The 12,593-nt window shown below is 38.3% G+C and overlaps 1 protein-coding gene across 2 annotated transcripts in view; it reads left to right on the top strand.

Moving 5' to 3' along the window:
• The first annotated feature begins 1,898 nt into the window (after window positions 1-1,898).
• LOC136835111 (protein disulfide-isomerase A5-like) overlaps window positions 1,899-12,593 on the top strand; it is a 55,996-nt gene continuing 45,301 nt past the window's right edge. The window contains exons 1-2 of one of the 2 annotated variants that reach the window (XM_067098277.1): window positions 1,899-2,909; window positions 10,068-10,139. The gene's annotated coding sequence lies outside the window, so the exon portion shown is untranslated. Of the gene's footprint in view, window positions 2,910-3,698; window positions 3,781-10,067; window positions 10,140-12,593 lie in introns of those variants that run through there. The other variant, XM_067098276.1, reaches the window with a different exon arrangement.

The following is a 12,593-nucleotide window of genomic DNA, read 5'->3' as shown; positions in this document are numbered from 1 at the left end:
GCTATAGCTCAACCGTGGTAATCAAATCTGATCCACCAATACGAAACTCAATTCCTGATCCCTATCAAAGCAAGAGGAAGCCATCTTACCATTCCCACTACACATGCTGAGTCGGAAGGAGCTAACTACGAGCATATTTTCCATTATACATCTCTGCAGTCTCCTCTGTATCCTTCAGTTATTTTCCATTTCATCTTCTCGGTCAAATTCATATATTATCAAAGAGAATACCTTCTCCACTCAGGTATAAATGTTTTTCTACACACGAACGCCAGCTAATATTTTTTTTAACAGTAGTAAACAGAAATATATATATATATATATATATATATATATATATATATATATATATATATATCCCTTGCGTTTCTTAACACTGAGACATTATTATTATTATTATTATTATTATTATTATTATTATTATTATTATTATTATTATTACTTATAATGCGCTTGCATTCTGATAGAACAAGACTATATGAACAGGGAATTTGCCAGATAAATTTTAAAATAAATAGAAGACATGTAAACGAAACAATCTGAAATCAAAGTAAATAAGAGACATTTAAATATATTAAAGGGTTAATAATTAGACTAAATAAATAAAAGCAGAAAAACAGTTAATCATCGGAAAGAGCGGTGGGCATGAGTGAAGGAACTTATACCCAAGACATGAAAATCACGGCACAGTGGTTGTGAGAACACTGGTTAAACCAGGCGCAAGCCAACCCCTGCAGTACTGTACTAAGATGATCTAGCAGCCACCAGCGGTGGTAGAGATGCTCCAGTCAATACAGTAAATAACTTTAAAAGGATGTAAGTTCTTTGTTCCTGACTACCCCGCAAAACGTAAATTATAAAATATATAATCTACATTTTTAGTTGCCTTTTTTGTTTCTCATTTTTCCGTACTCCAATTCGCACCTATTCTCTCTCTCTTTATAGCTCATGGTATTCATTTCCTGTTGATGTTTCAAAATCGCACATTACACTTGCTATGGTACTAGTAATTCCTATGACAATAATCAACTACAAGAGTATCCACATGCTGCGATTTCTGTCTTCAAATTGCATCGCCGTTTCCTACTCCCATTTCATGGTGGCATTCATTTAGCCACCCTTACCAAATATCAATAAAATACAACAACAACAACAACAACAACAACAACAACAACAACAACAACAACAACAACAACAACAACAATAATAATAATAATAATAATAATAATAATAATAATAATAATAATAATAATAATAATAATAATAATAATAATAATACAACCAAATCAGTCAGCAGTGACACTGGTATTCTTTTGATACGATAGTGATAAATTGTCATCTTCTAGATATATATATATATATATATATATATATATATATATATATATATATATATATATATATATATATATATATATATATATATATACTTAAATATAATCTGAAGGATTTCCAGATTTAGAGAGAAAATGCATGTTTGATCACACAGAAAGACATAGCAATAAATGCAGAATTGACATCCTTCAGTGTCTCTGCCATGAAAATTCATTGCCTACTGTGACAAGATAAACACGAAGAACTTGTAATACTCAAGCTGAAGCATGCACTGAACTATTCAACGTTACGGATTGACGTGAATGTTTCAGCAGGTTGGTAGGAGCATTGTATACGCATGAACAAAACAACAATAACCATGAAGTTTTAGTTGTTTGTCTTTATCTCCGATATCATGAAACACACTTTAACATTTGAGCTGATCGTAGCTTATGCAAAGCTAGAAAAATTAAAAGCAGAAAGTATCAAAGAAAATATGGTTTTAATCTCGCGCTATCCGACATGCATAGAATATAAAAATGGGAAACAAGTGATTCTTGAATGGACAAATACATTTTGACGTTGTCAGTGTGACTGAGAGCAACCGGAGATCGGACGTGCTTCGTGAGTGCTCTTGCATTTTGAGAAGAACAAAACTTTTGTATTTTTCTTTATGAAATTATCTGTGCTGCACATGAAAAACCACCTTTAGAAAGTGTGTCATTGAAACTGTATTGTGGCCATCAAGAAGGAAAGTTGATATTTTGTCCCACGTGTAAATCCGCTAGATGAAAAGATAAAGACTGGGTGGGATGCGAATATTGTGTGTGGTATTATAAGGGATGCGTATTTTTAGACCGAATCGGCAGATAATAATATCAAGATGTTGAAGTGGCTCTGTTTTAATTGTTTTGATAACAAGATTTAATAGTGAATGAACATGAAGAAATGCAGAATTCAAAAATTGTGTTAAGGGATGAAAGTGAGCTGCAAGATAGAGGATTGCTGAGCGTGATGCTAAAATTGCTGAACTTTGGAGGTATCAGAATGAGACAAATGACTACTCGGCGGATTTTATGCTGGACGTTGACTGATAATTTTACGAAGAGACTCCGAATTACCGAAAGCTGACTTTAGAATTAATAATCTCATTGAAAAGATTGAATTGCTCGAAATCGTAATGAGGAAGATAAAAGCTCCTATTAGAGAAAAGATAAGTACACAAAAAAAGTAAAAAATAAAAAAAACATGTTTGTTATCAGATCTTCACATGCTTCAAGCAAAATCACTGAGGTCCCTAATACACTTAAAAATGGTTGATAATAAGTCTGTGTCTGGTGGCAATATTGTTAATTTTGCTGATGGAAGCAGTACAGATGAAGCTGCAATCAGGATGCACGATATTGTGGAATCTGCTGAAGCGAAAAAGGCCCCGTGACTGCCACCAAAAATCGTAATCAGTAATGTTTACAGTGAATAGTCCATCCCTGATGTACAGAAGGTAAACCTGTTGTTCAACAAACCCGCCGCAGATGCGACCACTCACGACATTCTAAAATGTGATCCTGAAATTCGAAGGACTATTTATGATAAAGGTAATAAATTTGTATTATGTTGGGTAACTTATTTTACTGTCAAAGGTATAGTCATGCTGAAAAGGGATGTAAGTTCCAAAATGATGATGAAGTTAATGGCAACTGTGCAGATAACCAATTAATGTAATGATTGCACTTCGGATTTGGTCAAATATATTAATTGTGAGAGACAAACAAGACAAAGAGATACTGAACATAGGATGCATTCAAGAAGTTGCAAAGTTTTTGATATGGAAATAAATACTGATCATCATGGATAATAATGTTAATGTCTAGCATTGCGTAAAGCGGAAACAGAAACTGAAAATTACAGTCGACAAACTAGAGCGTTTTGAGATCAATATTCTGGGAACTTATGATTATTTTGAATTAATTGCTAACTGTGTTGATTGTCTTATGGTTGCTGAGACATTTTAGATGAAACAGTATTCGTGTTGTCAGGTGTTGTAGTATTGAAGATTTAATAGTTTATATATATCATACAACTGGATTCTGTGAATTACGTTACGAACATGGACCAAATTTCTGAGCAGTGAACACAGTCATCTTCGGTAAACTTGGAACGTTTTGAGAGTGGTGAAATGGCAGAGCTAAAGTCGCATACTTTGGCCACCGGAGCACCCAAGTGTATATCTGCATATTCGAGTTGATTCTTATAAAATAATTTTGGCATATTCATATTTGTATAATATGGTTATTTTTAAAGCATGTGCAATAATTAACATAAATATTATTTTAATTTAAAAATTCTAAACCAACCTTATTTATTTTTCTGCCCAAAAAATTATCAATCTCAATGAGTTTGAGGTTTGACGTGTATTATCGGTGGATGAATGTTATTATGTGGCGCCCGCTTATATTATTAGCATTTGTAAGTAATTTACCAACTCATGTACGGTATTTGGTGACCAGGTTTTAGCTACTTATCACAATATTTAGAAAATTCATGTATAATATACATTTTAACGTATATATAGATAGATACAGGGTTGTCCTGTACTGGGCCAGATTGCTTACGTAGTCTGACGATTATTTAAGTAAACATAATTACTTGTATTTGTTACTGATGCCCAAAAACATCACAGACTGTGAGGGGCCTTTTGTTTCAGTTTGCACAGATGAGACCTTTACCCTTAAGAAATCACTCTGTTATTGAGCCATACGTGAAAGTCGGCCGCTTGCCGGCAGTTGGCCAACCGAGGTAGTTTTCTTAGGGCACAGACATAGCATGGTTTTGGCCGGTAGTTTACCCCTAGGCAATTTAGACCCTATAGCTCCTATATTGGTAGAAAGCATGTCGGGATACTGGACCTCCTTAATAAGTCTGGCATACTATGGCAAGAATTAGGCTAGTTGGTGATTTAGACTAAGCTATTGCAGGGCAGTATGCAGGGTTGGGGATCAAGAATTACTGTTGGGGGGGCGGTTGGTGCCCAGGGGGCCTACTAGGCTAAAAGTAACCCAGACTGCCTACTCTGCATTTGTTCCTTATTTGCTGGCTCTTCTCACCTAAGCCTGTTTTGTTTACTTGCTGAGGCCCAGGTGCCCAAGCTGACGATAGCAAAATGTAGGCTAGTTTAATGGCTTTATTCTGTGAAGCATTTTTTTATCAAGTTAGGTTTTTGGGAGAAAATGCCCAATTCTTGGTAAAACTGAAGACTACTAGCCTACCGCGCCCCACTGGTTCAGTAGCTCAGTTTGCGTGCGAAATGGTCTCCTTGTTAAGTACAAACCCGATAGGGACAAACGTAGAAACATAAACAAAAGACTGCAAATATCATAAACACAAACGAAAGCCATAACCCCAAACAGAAGTCTAAGCAAAATGTGGTAAATATTACTGTCGCCGACTGGCATGAACCAAGTCGCAGTAGTAGTCTTCAGTTTTACCATATTCGCTCCCTAGGATATTCTCATTATTTTAGACAAAAATGTTGGGAAACATTTAATTTCTATCGAAAGTTGTTGTCACCTTTCCTCAACCCCTCCTTTAGTCACATGGGAAACAGGATGGAAGATACAAAACCTTTCCAATTTCACCTAACCTTGCGTAGGATGCAGGGTCATCCCATACTTGCCCTGACCTTAATGGTACAGATTATCACAATTCTTCTCATTGTTGAACATGAGGGAAAATATTGGGTTAACCATGTATTTATGTCAGAAATGTGTAACAGTGTTATTAAAATCTTACCAGAAACTATCAGAAATGCCACATTTACCCAGTTTTAGAATGAACATCGTCAAAAACTGTTTAACACCTCTTGGTATAGAATAGACTGCATTGCTTCTTGGTTTTTGGCATCATTGGCCACCACCACACATGCTTGCTAGGGTGGATAATACAAGAACGAATGAACAGTAATACATATTAAATTGAATAAAATTATAATTCCAAGAACATATTATGCAATACTGCAAACTAGTCAGTAATATATTAAATTGCACCAGACAGTACAGACAGGAAGAACTGTTGGTACAGATGAGAAGATGAGTAGTCAGTGAACATGGTGCTGTTGGTTGACAATGTCAACAAAGCGGGAATAATTCGGAAGTCGTACCACCTGAGCCATGTCAGTGTTATTAATATCTGAGGGTTTTTACATAGAAGAATCCTGTCACACTCAATGTTTAAAATTATTAAGATATTTGCCATTGCTATAAACATTAACAGTTTTACAGTTCATAATACCCGAATCATATGTAAACTAGCATAGGCTTTTAAGTAACCTGTTTTTAGTATCTCTAATGTAGGCTAGGCCATCTTTGGTAAAATTCAACAAAAATTCCATCTCCGTATATTATTATTATTTTTCCTATAAGTTACTTACCAAGTAATTACGCAGCCATACTTTTCCACTCGTGGTAGTGATTCATTTGTTTTCTAGTGTAGGTAACTAATCGCCCACTACCGGGGAACAGTTGGTATAACAAAACAAAGAAGATCACTTCTTTTTTTTTACCGGCGTTCACTGCAACATTGAATGTTTGGGTGGTTTGGTTTGAAGTTTTTTCATCACTTTTTCCAAGGATTTTGTAAAGTACTGATTGTTTTGGTAGTTTTTCAGCAGTTTAGTTAGGATTACTGCAGTTTGTGATTCATTATGTGATTCTAGTTCATGAAGTATTAGATATTGTAGGGAGGGTTGCAAGACCTGGATGACAAAGTGACCTATGATAGTCATGTGATCTTTGCAAAATGTAGAGGACAAGAGTGTTCGAAAGATCATACTTGTACTGAATGTGATGGATGGCATGAGAAGAAATGGAAAGTTTTGAGGTCTCATTTGGATAGATTGGATAGGGATAGGAAGAGGAAGGCTGCTGCTAGAGCTGAAGGTAGGGCTCAGAGATTAGAACCTATCACTAATATTCAAGTTATGCACCATAATATTCCTTCTTCTCCTGCCCTTGCATTATCCCCCATCCTTAGTCCTCCTCATATTTTACCATCAACTCCTGTTCCTAGCTCCCATGCTTCTGAACCCGATGCCGTCGCCAGCCTCGAGTGTAAGTTTGACCGCAAATTTGATCTTGTGGTCAAAACTGTGTCTAAATTAGGTGAATCGCTTAAGGTCCTTACAGACGAAGTGCATAGTATACAGCAAGTGCCAGTGCCAGTGGAGAAGGTGGCTGCCCATCCTGCTGATTCTTCCAGACGAAGGTCACTGTCACACTCCCCTGAACCTGGGAGTAGACATACAGGAGGTCCAAAGGAGGTCTGCGGGGTTTGCCCACGGGTAGTTGTCCCCTCATCTGATTCAGTGGTTCGTGGTTCTGACAGCCGTTGGAAAGGCGTAGCTGTGAGTGCCCACCAGTTATTCTCTGACTCTGATCTCTCCAGTCCGGATAAGAGACGGTTTTGGCGTTTTGCAGGAGAATCTCGTCCCTTAAAGAGATGTCATGGTACAAAGATCTCTCCCATTTCTTTGAAGCATGCTAGAGTTCTTTCACTCAACCTGCAACCAGGTTGCAGTATGTGGCACAGCCTGGTTCGTCTTCGCCTGAGTGTTCCCATGCAGAACGTCAGTCTTCAGCACCTAAGCGCCCCTCTAGGAAACACTCATCTTCTGGGCGCCCACATGAACAACCAGAGTATTCGCCAGAGCGCTATCCAGTCTCCGAGCGCCCGTCTCAGACTCCCAAGCAGTAGCGCCCGCAGAAATTTGATTGGGGGGGACCACTTTTCCATATCACCCAGTCTGTTCTCTCTCCCCCCAAATTGATGAAGGACCAGCCCCACTCAGGAAAGTTGTACTACCACACTATAGGTTTAAATACTGCTTTATTTTCAAATATTATTACAAATGAAGCAACATTAATTTTGCAATAGAAAAATACCAAAATTATTAGTGAATGATTCAAAAATTAAAATGTATATGAATTAGATCTTTCTTTCAAAATTTTATTAATCCTGTAGTGCCTTTGATTAATCTTAGATTATCGTGAAAAACAAACTATTTAACTGCAATATAAAGTTAAGTTGTCTCTTGAGCTTTGTAGAAAATATATCAGTAACAGAAGAAATAATTTCCTAATGATTTTCTGATAAGGCATGGTGAATATATGATTTGGCAAGACCATTCAGTTGGTCTTGTCACATTGTTGCTCTTCTATAACTCTTACAAGATTGAGGGTAGAAAAACTCTTCTCGGCAGATGGAGAAGAAACAGGCAAAGGTGCGTATATTTGTAACAGCCTTCTAGTTACTGGATAATTTTCAGAACACCTTTCTAAAATCTTGCACACTGACAATGGGAGAGAGTCCTTTTCAGCTGTATCCCACCTTCCTCGCCAAAGATTGTTTTGAACTTTATATTCAGCCATCAAGTATATACACTAACATGTCATTTCTGATTTAGTGCATCATATACCATTTCCATCTACCTGGTCTGTTTCAAGTTGCAGTAGAGCTAGTTAGGACCTTCATCTTGGAGAGCCAATCGTAGTTTCCCTTCATTCATCATTAGCAAGTCTTGAAATGTTTGTTGAGCTCTTTCCTGGGTATGCTACCCAGCTGACTCCTTACCACAGACCAGCCATGGTTTCAGCTTAAAATTAAATATGAGGTGTTGTAGACTGTGGGGTAGGGGCTAGAAGTACTGTATGGGATTGGCCTAGTGACAGGATTAGGACAGAACTGGTCTCAGAGTACATTTTACTGTTCTCATGGAAATACAAACTAGCCTTTTATTATTATTATTATAATTATTATTATTATTATTATTATTATTATTATTATTATTATTATTATTATTATTATTATTATTATTATTTAGAACTTGAACCCTGTTCATATGGAACAAGCCCCAGGGGGCATTGACTTGAAGTTCAAGCTTCTTAAGAATATGGTGTTCATTTGAAAGAAGTAACAGAAGGTAATAGGAAATACAGAATGGAGAGACTGGTTATAATAAAAGAAAAAATAAATTAACAAATTAATAATTACACAGATAAAAATGTAAGTAAATTATTCAAATACAAGGAGAATTATATTAGGGTGGTAATGCATTGCATCTTTGCTTGAATTTTGAAGTTCACATTGTGCAACTTCCTTAGGGGGACTGTTCCACAGTCCAACAGTGTGAGGAATAAGGGACCTCTGGAACTGAGAAGTTCTACATCGAGGCACATTTACTGCATATTGGTGCTCCTGTTCAGCAAATCTAGGTGCTTTTGGCATGAAAACAATGTCAGGAATCAATTGTGAATATGAAAGATCTCTGTTAAGATGCAACTTTTGAAAAATTTACTAACAAGTGACCATTTGTTGATGGTCCAAGTCATAACTGATGATGTTAAGAAACGGAAACCTACCACCACGAACCACTCTATCAAAAAGAGACAAATCTTTGACAGAAGCAGACATCCACACCAAAGAACAGTTTTCTGGTAAAGGAAGGACAAATGACTTAAAACAGGTTGCATTGATTTTATCTCTGTTATAAATATAGGAAGCCTTATGTACAAGTGTAATTGTTCTACATGAGTTGGAAACTTGTTGAAGCTTGGTAACAAGGAGGTTAATGGGTGGTAAGTGGGTGAGTTGGCGGAGCCCCACTAACCTGCCAGGAGCCAGCTTTTTATCTTCACCCTTTGTTGAGAGTGCTTGTGTGTGTGTGTTTGCATGCGTGTGTGTGTTTGCATGCGTGTGTGCTCTGTCTGATTTAAGTTGAAGCTGTTTTTCATTGTGTGTGTCTGGTGTTTTGTTTCTACAGTTTCTACAGTAGAGGAAAATAAAAGCAGAAACAACAAAAGTGTGAAGGACGTGAAAGGGTGTGGTTGCTTCATGTCCTCGGTGTTAGCAAGGAGTGGAGTGTGCTGGCTGGTCTTGTTTGCAGTGGAGAGGTCCGGCAAGCAATGGAGAAGTCCAAACAATGTTTGCCAGTGTCTTTGGGGCCATTAGTGCACCTTTGATACCGCTGAATCTTTTTGGCTCCCCTTCCTCTGAGGTGCCCATCTCTCCTTACCTTTTGCTTTATCACCTCTGCTGTGCTGAGGGTAGTAGGCCTATGCTTGTGAGGGTAAGCACCCAGAATGTGCTCTTCGGCAATGCTGACAAAGTTTTGCACAGTGAGCTCTCCCTCGGCAATGCTGACAAAGTTGTGCAGAATGAGCTCTCCCTAGGTGGAGACAAAACCTCCTAAGGAGAGAGTCTATACCAGAGGCAAAGATTGGTATCCTTGTAGTAACAGATTGTAAATCAAGATAATTTACACTTTTCATAGATAAACCTGATATCTTTAATCACAATCCCACTTCTACCCACTTCACATTTGTCCCTGTTTCTGAAAGAAAAAGTGATGTCAGCAGTCAAGTGAGTAGGTGAGTGTTTCTCATTCCCTCATTCACTAGCTGCTACAGTAAATTGTAAGTATTTCTTTAAAATTGTACCAGATATGGTATTGTAGCATTAATAGGCTAAGTAATGTCATAGATAGCCCTCAATATATTTGCTTATCTCATTTCTGGCTTTGGTACTGACACAACTTGCTAAACAATAGTTACTGTACTTGAAATGTTTAAGAGCAAGCCAACCCAAATGAGATGTTAATTTTATTTTAAGTTTGTTTAGTATAGTAAGATTGAAGAGTTAAAAGCTTTCCTATGTGTATTTTTATCTACTTTATTGTACTAGTATCTGCATTTACTTTTCAGTTGTGTGGAGTGGTGGTAGTAAGCTTAGCAGCTAAGTCACAGAGCTATGTCGAAACGATATCTGACCCAAAGGTAAGTTTTATGGCATATTAAGTCTAGAATTATTTATGGCTTATTGATATTGTTTCAGTATACAATACTGTAATTGTCTATACTGTAGAGCACCTTGAAGTAATCATTACCTTGTCTTGAATCATGGAGAGAGAATTGTGTCAGTTTTGTAAGGACCATGCTACTTAATGTAGCTTGTTTTGATATCAGTTAGAACAAAATTGAACAGGTGCATAAGTGACCAAAACATCCTTGCTGTAGTAGCATTAATTTATGAAGTACCTTTTAAATCATATATTTGCAAAATACCGATTTTTTATAGTGTTTTATGTTTTTTATTTTTGCATTACCTAATATAGTCTTGTTTGTTTTTTGTTTGTGCATTGCCTGGCATTCTCTTTCATTTTCAACGATTTAAGTATTTTTGTGCTTATGTATTGCAGTTTTTCTGGTCACTGTGTATATAATTTGTAGTAGATTGAGTTAATCTGTACATATTGTTCTTTTTACCTTTCATGATTATATTGTATATAGTTTTTCCACAATGTTATTAATTATACAATAAGGTACAGTACTTTCCTGTGCTCACACATTCACCAAATAGGCTGCCATATTTGTGACATCTGCTTTTTCCCCTCTGTACACATCAGTCAACACTGAATATACAGTACTACAGTTTTTCTTCTTCTATCTTCTTCCCAGCTTAAGTCCTAGTTGAGGTCAGTATTTCAGTTAAGCCTCCTACAGCAGTTTTTATCTTAAATCAGACGTTTCATGATTGTTTTTGGCGGATGTTTTACAGATGGATGCCCTTCCTGACTCCAACTCTTCCCATCTTGTATAAGCTAGGCATCAGTGCTGAGTTGGGCTGGCTCCCCCTCCCCACCCATCCAATTAGCCAGGTTACTCTCTTCCTTTTTGCATCCTCATTAAAATTTGTGGCTGACAAAACATAGACAGTTAATGACTAGTTAACAGCTGGTTCCAGGCCTGGGAGAACATTTTTCCATCTCCTGTTGATTGTCTCTTTCTTTTCCTTATACAACTTACGGTAGTTACATATAGCTGTCGTCTTTGACGCCACGGCAGTATTCAAATTTCGGCGTTAGCGCTATCGTTACAAAGGTGATCCCTCTACCGCCCTCTATCGGGGTATCGGGAGCAAATCCCAAGAACAAATCATTTAGTTTTGCCGTGCGAACTGGTAATACGGTTCTGCTGCTGGTAGTATTTCTCAACAATTCGAACTTCTAATTCCTTTTTTGGTGAAGTACTAGGTTTGTTGTTTTGCTGGCGCTAGTTATTGCTCGAGTTATTATTAGTTAGACTATTATGTCTGATTCTGGTTCTAGTGGTATCCAGTTTTTGCAGGAAAGGCTGCAAAAGCCAGGCTTGTTAAGCTTAGTTTAGATCCACACTTCGTGCTTTTCATGCAGGGGGCAAAATGTTCTGCTGATTTGACTTGTAACGAGTGTGAACTTCTAACTTTGTCTGACTGGAGTGCTTTGGGAAGTACATGAAGAAGCTAGAAAAGAGATAGGATTAGGAAGGCCTCTTCTAGGTCTTGAGGTCAGGAAAGAGGTAGTCAAAGAGGTTTTTAAATCCTGTATCCCTGCCCCCTGTAGTTCCTGTAGTTTACCTACCCCAGGACACCGCTTTTCTCCCAATCCTGATACAAGTGTCAGTCAGTCCTTGAATCACGTTTATGTCTTCCATGCAGAAAATGGGGACAATTTGCAATGATTAGTAGACCGCAGTGATAATCGAGTGTTGTACCCTTGTGTAAAGTGTTGTGGAGGAGGTAGCTTCTCGGCCCATTCACGCTCCCAGGTCTAGGCCCCTGTCAGGCTCCCAGGTTCAGGGAAGGCACAAGCCGAAAGGAGGTGGTGGGACCTGCTCCCAGTAAGCGTTTGCCCCCCTCAAACAGTCCTGTTGCCGCTTCCCAGGGCTGCTGGCCCTCACCACCGAAAGGTGAGGGCGGAGAGTGTCAGTGGATCCAGTTGGAGTTCCTCCGCCTAGAGGTTGGCGTTTTTAGCGACTCTTCAGACCTTTCAGAGGTCTCGTCTGCTTTCTCCATTGAAGATTCCAAGAAGAAGGCTCTTCTGGAGGATCCTTCCCCCTCCTGTAGCTTTTAGGCAGAACGGAGAGGCTTTCTTCGTCGGACTCGTCTCATTCGTTATCGCGGATCCTCCTATCAGGCGATTACTTCTGAGAGACCTGCTCCTTTGGGCGCCAGCGACTCCTGTGACTCCTGTTCCTGTGGCGCCTGCTCCAGCATTCGATGAACCTCAACAGCTTGTGATTGACGGAATTAACGCCTGTTTGGACTCGATTTTTACAACTTTTGTCTAAAATCAAGTCTCTTCTTTGGCTCCTCCTCGATGCCAGCGGCGCCACCTCAACTCTTCGTTCTGTCGCCCGGTAGCGCCGCTCTTGCGTTGGCGCCACCACCTTGGCTGCTGTGCCGTTAGCGCT

The sequence above is a fragment of the Macrobrachium rosenbergii genome, chromosome 55, assembly GCF_040412425.1.
Source record: "Macrobrachium rosenbergii isolate ZJJX-2024 chromosome 55, ASM4041242v1, whole genome shotgun sequence".
NCBI classification, from domain to species: domain Eukaryota; kingdom Metazoa; phylum Arthropoda; class Malacostraca; order Decapoda; family Palaemonidae; genus Macrobrachium; species Macrobrachium rosenbergii.
Note: the sequence above shows the minus strand (reverse complement) of the source record. Positions and strands in the feature narration are given on the sequence as shown.